Below are 8407 nucleotides of genomic sequence, written 5' to 3'. Positions count from 1 at the left end.
AAAAGAGACAAGAAATCCAGGCGCAAGTAGGAAATAAAGCTTACCCCGTCAAGACCGGGACCGGGTCCGGCCTCCTGCGCTTCTTCTTGGCCGGCCTCCCGGGTCTGCCGCGCGTTTCGATCCGCGGGGTCGCGGCACGACGCTGTCCTTCCCATGCAGGCGGCTTAGCGCCACCCCATGCGAGGACCCGGCTCCGCCCGCGTTGCCGCCTCCCCCTCCCAACGCCACTACACCAGTAACCAGCATTAGCGTCGCCTTCACCGTGACACGAGCAACAATTCAAGACGAAATGAAGAAGGAAACATGCAAGACTTACCGGCTTGGAGCCCAGCGCCAGCGTCGAACTCGGCCACCTCCTTGCCGACTTGGGCCGCTGTCTCCTATGGTGCCACCGACGCCACCTGCGACGGAGCCCGAGAGTAAGGGTGCCAGATTGTGTTCAAGAGGACCTCTCGCGTCGCGTCAGGACGAATGAGAAGATGCACGGCGGCAAAGTAAGGAGGCCAGACGGTCACCTGCGGCGTCGGGTTCGACTGGCTATACGAAGCCTTGTTGAATCGCCAATCCTCTCCAAGGTTGGCCCTGGAGATGCCGTTGACGGCGCGCGCGGCCTGCTCCGCGGAAAGCCGCGTCGACCCCGTTCGGTTGGGGTCCTGGAGGCCAATCATCTCGCCGATGAGGCAGGAGTGCCTCTGAAGTGGGAGGACCCAGCGGGTGATGAACACGGCGAGGAGGTCCGTGCCGGTGAGCCCCTCCTGCGTCCTCATCACCGTCACCCGCTCGCAGAGGTTGATGATCTCCTACGACGGGCGCCGGAGCGAGTAGCCCCAGTTCGTCTTCACCCACAGCGGCGCGATGAAGAAGGGGGGAAGATTGATATGATCCGCGCCATGGTTGCGTACGTAGAAGAAACAATTCTGCCCCTTCTTGGTAGAATCCTCGAGCGGAATCTTGGGGAAATCTGCCCCCGACCGCTTGGAGATGAAGGCGGCGCCACAGTCGGCGAACTCCCCAGCCGACGGGCCCTGCTGCTTCAAGGAGAAGAAGAGCACCAAGAGGTCAATCGTCGGCTCGACCCCCAAGTACCCCTCACACAGGGTCACGAAGCCGGAGAGTTGGACAATGGCGCCGGTGCCAAATTGTTAGGACCCCGACTCAATGCCACATCGATCTAGCATGTAACACCTCATATCACTTTGCGGCCTCATGCACGGTATTCCCACGGGTGTCGCCTTACCTTTACCTGGGACCGTTTGCGCCTTTTGGCACACGTATATGACAGTGTCGCTAGCATCTATATGATAAAGAGCCCGGGCTGACATGGCTAGTTGTAAACCCAAAGTGGCACAAACTTACAGGGACAGGCATCCATGACCCAGCATCGAACGTGTCGGTCATCAGCGAGTGAATCCAGGCTGTAGCACTGGGCTAGCAGGACTCCGGTGAACCGGGCTGTAGCGGGCTAACAGGACTCCAGTATTCATCGCGTGACATTTCCCCGAAGGGACAGACACAGGAACAAAGAAGGACACATGCCGGCCAGCCTAAGTGTTCTGGAGCAGTAGCAAGCTACCATGGCTCGGTGAAAACACTAGGAGACATTTCCCGGTAAGAGAGGCTACTAAAGATAAACAACTAGATGGTCAGATCCCACACATACCAAGCATTTCAATAACATACACACAATATGCTCGATATGTGCAAATACAACATGGCATCACAACATGACTCTACGACTCAAGTAATTTATTCAATAGGCTCCGAGGAGCGAGATATTACAAACATGGGTCTCATGACCCAACAATCAGAGCATACAAATCAAAACACAAGCGGAAGCTATCATGTCTGGGTACAGACATCTATAACTGGAAAAGGCTGAGAAGCCTGACTATCTACCAGATCCTGCCGAGGCACAAGATCGTAGCTGAGGTAACAAGCTAAACGTCGAAGTCCACGCGGAAACTACTAGTGAGACCGAAGTCTCTCTGCAAAAACATAAAATAGGCAAACGTGAGTACAAATGTACCCAGCAAGACTTACATCAGAACTAACTACATATGCATCATTATCAACAAAGGGGATGGTGGGGTTTAACTGCAGCAAGCCAGCTTTGACTCGGTGGCTATCCTGAACTACGACTGCAATGTAACTCTTTTGAGGTGGCGCACACGAGTCCACATATTCACCATATCAATACACCACTATGGATCCGCTCCCGTCTCCCTACGAGAACGCCATCCATAGCACTCACGCTTATCTTGCGTATTTTAGAGTATCCACTTTCACTTGTCTATGAACTGATATAAGCAACCCAGAAGTCCTTTTCCGCGGACACGGCTATTCGAATAGATGATGTTAACCCTGCAGGGGTGTACTTCTTCATACATGTTTCCACCACTTAGCATCTGCACAGGACATGTGCTCGGCAGACTTGAAGCGAAAGCCGACGTGGGTGTAGACCACGACCTACCTAAACATTCAAGTCTCTAGTCCAGGTTTATCGCCTATTCAGGTTCCATCCACGAGGAGATCCGGCCGGAGTTTCGCTCACAGCCCCAAACGATGTGAACAGGGTTCCGTGACACCAAACGGGCGCCCGGTATACCCGGCCACGTGCCTACCGCATCACAGCCCACCCCTACGGTCAGCGCTGTCCACGGCCTCTAGCATACTACAAACACCAGAAACTACTTGCAACTCCTGGACAGAGGACAAGGGTGAATAAGAAGTCGAGCGGGGTCATATTTTAGGGCCCAATGTATGGTAGTAGCTGAATCATGGATCACAAACACAGAACTCAGTTCCTGAGGACGGCTTCAATGAGACAACCCACCATGTACTCCTACATGGCCTCTCACCGACACCTTTTACCAAATCGTGTTCACACACTTAGCTCACACACAGTAGGACATGTTCACACACCTCTGATTCATCCCGGATGAATCAGACCTGACTCAACTCTAAGCAGTAGCAGGCATGACAAACAAGCATGAATGAGTAGGCACAACAGGGCTCAAACAACTCCTACTCATGCTAGTGGGTTTCATCTATTTACTGTGGCAATGACAGGTCATGCAAGGATAAAGGGGTTCAGCTACCGCAGCAAGTAACAGATGAATCGGTGTTGTCCTAATGCAGTAAAAGAGAGCAGGAGCGAGAGAGTGGGATTGTATCGGAATGAACAAGGGGTTTTGCTTGCCTGGCACTTCTGAAGATAACATTGAGTCTTCATCAGTGTCAACGATCACATCATCGGTATCACGTCTATCGAGAGGGGAACAACACCGGCAAACACAGAAGAACACAATCAATGCAATGCACAATATGATGCATGATCATGACATGGCAAAATGAATGTGTTTTGAGCTAATGCAACTAGCAACAGATTAAATGAAGTTGGTTTGAATACAAGATTCAAATTCAAACTCCATATGTGATTATTCAAATGCCATTTAATTGATTTGTGCTAAACAGCAGCTATAAGTTGTTCTAACATGCATGAAATGGTACAGATGGATTCCTTGAATTTTTCTGATAATTTTTCATATATAAATTATTTAATTTGGAGTTACGGTTAATTTTCTATGATTTTAGAAGTTTTAGCATTTTCTGGAATTTCCTGAATATTAATTAAATAATCCAGAAAATGAATTATGGCGTCAGCACCACGTCACTGTGACGTCACAGGGTCAACTGGGCTGGCTCGGGTCAAACCTGACGTGTGGGGGCCACACGTCAGTGACACAGGAGCTAATCCCGGTCAAACCCAGCGCTGACTGGGGTTTGACCAGGGGTGGGGCCCACTGTCAGTGGCTGTGGGTTTAATTAGTGGGGCCATTATCACTGATTAAGCGTGCCACGTCGGCGGTCGCCGGAGTATCGCCGGCGGCGACCATTCCGCACGGCGGCGCGGCTCGGATTCGAGCTAGGGGCGATGGTTTGGCGCGCGGTTTGGCTCATTAGAACGTCCGCGACGCGGCGCGTCCAGCGGTGGCTGTGGCCGCGGCTGGGGTGGCCGGAGCCGACGACGGCGATGGCAAGTGCGGCGGCCGGAGCTTCGGGTTCGAGCGGGGCGAGGCCACAGAGGACGGGAGGGATGGCTAAGGGGCTCACCGAGCTCCTGAAGATGCTAGGAGCACGGTGCCGTGCTCGGTTTCGAGCCTTACTGGCTGCAGTGACGGCGGCGACATCTCCGGCGGCGTGGGGTTCTCGGCTCGTTGTGAACGGCGGCTAGAGAGGGAGGTAGGGCACGGGGAGAGGGGGAATCGGGTCAAAGGCTCACCGCGGAGCTGCAGGGAGGGTTAGTGGGCTCGGGGGCGCGTCGGAGTGGCCGAATCGACGGAGAAGGGCGCCGGGGCCGAAGCTTGGAGATGATGACGATGGCGGCTGCTCGGGGCCCTTCTGGTCGCGTGAGACGTCGAGGAGGTCGAGGGCGGCACTGCAGAGCTCGGGAGCGTGTCGGGGAGGAGAGGGGGTGGTGGTGGCCACGGCGAACGGCGTCGGTGGCGACGGGGCTCCGCTCGGTGGAGGAGAGAGGGAGCCAGAGAAAGGGGGGAGAAGCCACGGGGAGAGTGCGAGGCCTGGGAGGGTGCGTGGCGTTGCGGACGGGGTCTAGGGCGACGAGAGGAAGCAGGAGGTGGCCAGGGGGAAGCAGGAGGTGGCCGAGGCCTCTCGGGCGCGCGCCACGCCTCGCCTCTGTTCGTCCTCCTGGAAGAGGAGGAAGATGACAAGGGGGAGGAGGTGGGCTGGGCCGGCCAGATGGGCTGGCCAGCTGGGCCACTGGAGGAGCTGGGCCGGCTCTGGTGGGCTGCATGGGTGAGGCCAGGTAACTTCCTTCTCTCTCTCTTTTATTTCTGTTTGTTTTATTTTTATTTAATCTTTTGCCACTGTTTTGAATTTAAAATAATTCAAACAATGCCAAAAGCTCCTCTGAATATTTTTATTTTGCTATATGGACTTTTCCAAAAGCTCATAAAATATTTCAGGGGTATTTGAAATTATATTCTAGTTATATGAATATAATTCAAATTCAAATAGCTAATGAATTAAATTCAAAGTCCCAAAAATAAATCCTTAAAAATGTTCAATATTTTGGTTGGGACCAGAACCCTTACCAAAAATTATCAAACATTTAAGAAGAGCATTTTGGAGCAATGAATGAGATTTCTAGGGTTTTTGCCCCTCTTTTATTTAAGTTTTTGAGGCTTCCAAAATTCCTCAATTCAAGTTTCGAAAATATAGACATGATGCACACATGAAGCTAGCCTAGAGCATAACAGGACCAGGGATGTGACAACTCACCCCCACTAAACAAAAATCTCGTCCCGAGATTCAAGCGTAGGGTAAGGTGAAGGGAAAATGCAACTAGTATAATCTTCACGATCCAGGTTGCACTTCGTAAGAGCGTTGATTCGATCACCATCATTGTCTTGAAGTCCTGCTCTGAGAAATCATGTCAACATGACATGGAGGGAAGAAGGAGACTCTAGAAGGGTCGATCTTCTCGAAGATCGAACAACTCACGGAATGAGACATAGGACCATCTCTCAGGTTGAGACACGAGATACACATCAAGAGGGGTGGAAAGAAACGGATAACGAAGGTTCACTAGGTAGACAACAATTTCACGCTTAAGAAGGTGGTAAACGATTGTCAACGTAGCGAGGAGTTGAGTTGCCATGATACCATAACGATACACCTTAGGGAAGGTGACTCGTAGAGATATCCCCTTAAGTGGCAAAAAGAGTTACCTTTGATTCAGAGATCATTGAGACTCTTTAAACCAGCCTAAGACAATTCTCGAGCGATCGTTTGGAGGGGGTCGGTAGAATGGCATACTCAAACTTGGATGATGTGGATTACCTTGTTGAAGACAACGTAATGGATGAATTTGCTTATCACCGGCAATGGAAGAGACCCATGGTAGAATGGCACAATGGCGGTGCAAGCTGGGAACAGAATGCAAATGCTGGGAATGATTCTGGTAACTGGGGAAGAACCCAACAATAGAGAGTGAATTCACTGTTTGAATAGGTCATAGCATTGCCGAGGAAACTGAGAGCAAACCTAGTTAGTGCCGATGATAACACGTAGCGCTTGTGCGTGCTCTCAAGAACTTGAGCATTTTCATATTCATCAAGGTTTTACCAACATCCGTGTCAAGGATCCTGGCAACACAACTTGCTACCATGATGAATGATGATGGATGATGCAGATGCAAAGAAAGATAACACTTTCTCAGATTTCACCTTAGCGAGGCCAAGGAAATAAAATCTGGATGATCGACCGAGAGACATTTAGCACTCCGCTTCTAATGTTCTCCTTGATGTGCTAGTGTATCCCATTCATAGATATGGTTTGATAACTAGAACATCAAGTAAAAGGTCGGACTTCGGGAGCAATAGAATCCATAAGGAACAGTTACGGAGGTAAATCCTACGAAATCCTTATGGGGAGGTGGCCAACTTCTTCAATCAAGATACTACAATAATAGGTCTTTCGGCTGGGTGGTGCTGGCCACGACATCCACTTTACCAGTTATCGAGGAACCAATATTATAGTTCTTGGGGAAATGTTCCAACCATCATATCTGCCTGAGATTCAGATCTGGTTGGTGTCAGAATATTCCAGACCCATCGAGTCTAGGAAGAAAAATGAAAGTTTGCAACACAAATCGACGAGATGACGTTGCGGGATTCTCGGAAGATGAACTACGATAGCAAGCTCCAAAACATGAGCTGGTTCTGCTACAAACATGTGAACACGTTGTCCCAGACAAGCATGCCCACATGGTAGTCTTACAATAAAACACTACCGAGTTCTGGTTGGGAACCATCAGTGAGGATATCGAAGTTCTTTCATAAGTCCGGATTAGCTCTTATGAAGATACTCCTTCTCCTTGAACAAATCAATCAGTGGCTTGGTGTGCTAGGGATACATATAGATTGAAGGTTGCAAGTCTTCAAACCACAGCATTCTTCGCACGTGTGCATGACTGATTTGGAATGATTCCAAAGAAAGCAACATTGACTTTCTCGAATCCACGGCGGCAACTTGCATCAGATGCACATGAATTAAAGGAAGTCACTACCTTCATCCAAACATATGCTTCATGAGCTAGCATGAACAAATGCTTTCAAAAGTTTCCAACACTAGCTTAATGTTCAACAAAATCATGGAGGAGATAAGGATGTTGTCAATGGGCTCAACAACAATTCATCTAGGTTTCCTTTTAAAAGGAATTCCATAGTTAAGTGAACACGGTGATAGCATTGGTCAGACCAAAGATGTAATGGTGCATGCTCGGGGGATCAACCACGAATAAGACAACATTACGAGCATCGTTGGTACTGATTTGATTTGACAATAGCCCACACTCAAATCAAAGGATTGATAAGACAATAGGTCCAGCAACTGATCACAGGGACCAATCGATGAAGATATCATCTTTCTTCAACACACACTACACAAGATTATCCCTTTGGAACGAACTAAGTCAGGCAAGCTTTTATCTTCCAACTCTCCAAGTTGTTGTCTAGCTTAACCAACTAGCTCAGGGATATCTAACACCGATCTTGGAGAGAGGGTGGCTCACAAGAAACCAACTTGATCACGAGCTCAACATAGCGGTCAGGTGACAACCTGGTGATACTTTCGAGAAGATCTTCGGAAAATCACGAACCACCGATATGTTACTAAGCTCGAGAACAATCTTGCTTTTTGAGGCAAGACGATATGATCAATAGAGCGAAGATTTGAAATAATCCTAACTCATCGATCGAGGAGTGCACCGAGAACAAGGACGAGGTAGCATGATCAACCTTAGAATGATGATTCAAAACCAACACGCTAAGAATGAAATTATTGTCCATTAACTACCAAGCAACAAGGTTGCTAGGAGTATTGAATTCACACATCACGATTCACTTGTCGGCATTCCGGTTGCGACAACACGGAACCGAGGGATGAATAATGATGGCGAGAAGTATCACTACATCAAGAATTCACAAGAGCCGGTGCAATCCTCATGAAAATCCTGACATAAGGACGGTAATACTTCAGGGTAGAACAGAATCAAAAGCTGGGCTGGCATTTTGATCTGCGGAGCACAATTGCTTTGACCCAATCCTAGATATGGAAGAGGTACTGGAGTTTGTTTCTCCAAGTCATTCCGCGATAGAATGGCTTGACGGACCACAAGGGTAATAGGCATCGATAAACGAATGCATGCATACTCTTGACTATCAATTGATAGACGAAGGTCAGTAGACAACTAAAGAGGGACAACTCAAGGGAACATATAATTTTCTGAGTTCTGGATGCATAGATTAGTATGTCGAGCGAGATCAACATTTCTTCCAGATAACCCATGCAGAGAGGTAGGACTGGCAGAGTCACAATTTATGAA

The sequence above is a fragment of the Triticum aestivum genome, chromosome 3B (assembly GCF_018294505.1).
Source record: "Triticum aestivum cultivar Chinese Spring chromosome 3B, IWGSC CS RefSeq v2.1, whole genome shotgun sequence".
NCBI classification, from domain to species: Eukaryota; Viridiplantae; Streptophyta; class Magnoliopsida; order Poales; family Poaceae; genus Triticum; species Triticum aestivum.
The sequence above is the reverse complement of the archived record's forward strand: the minus strand, read 5'-3'. Positions refer to the sequence as shown.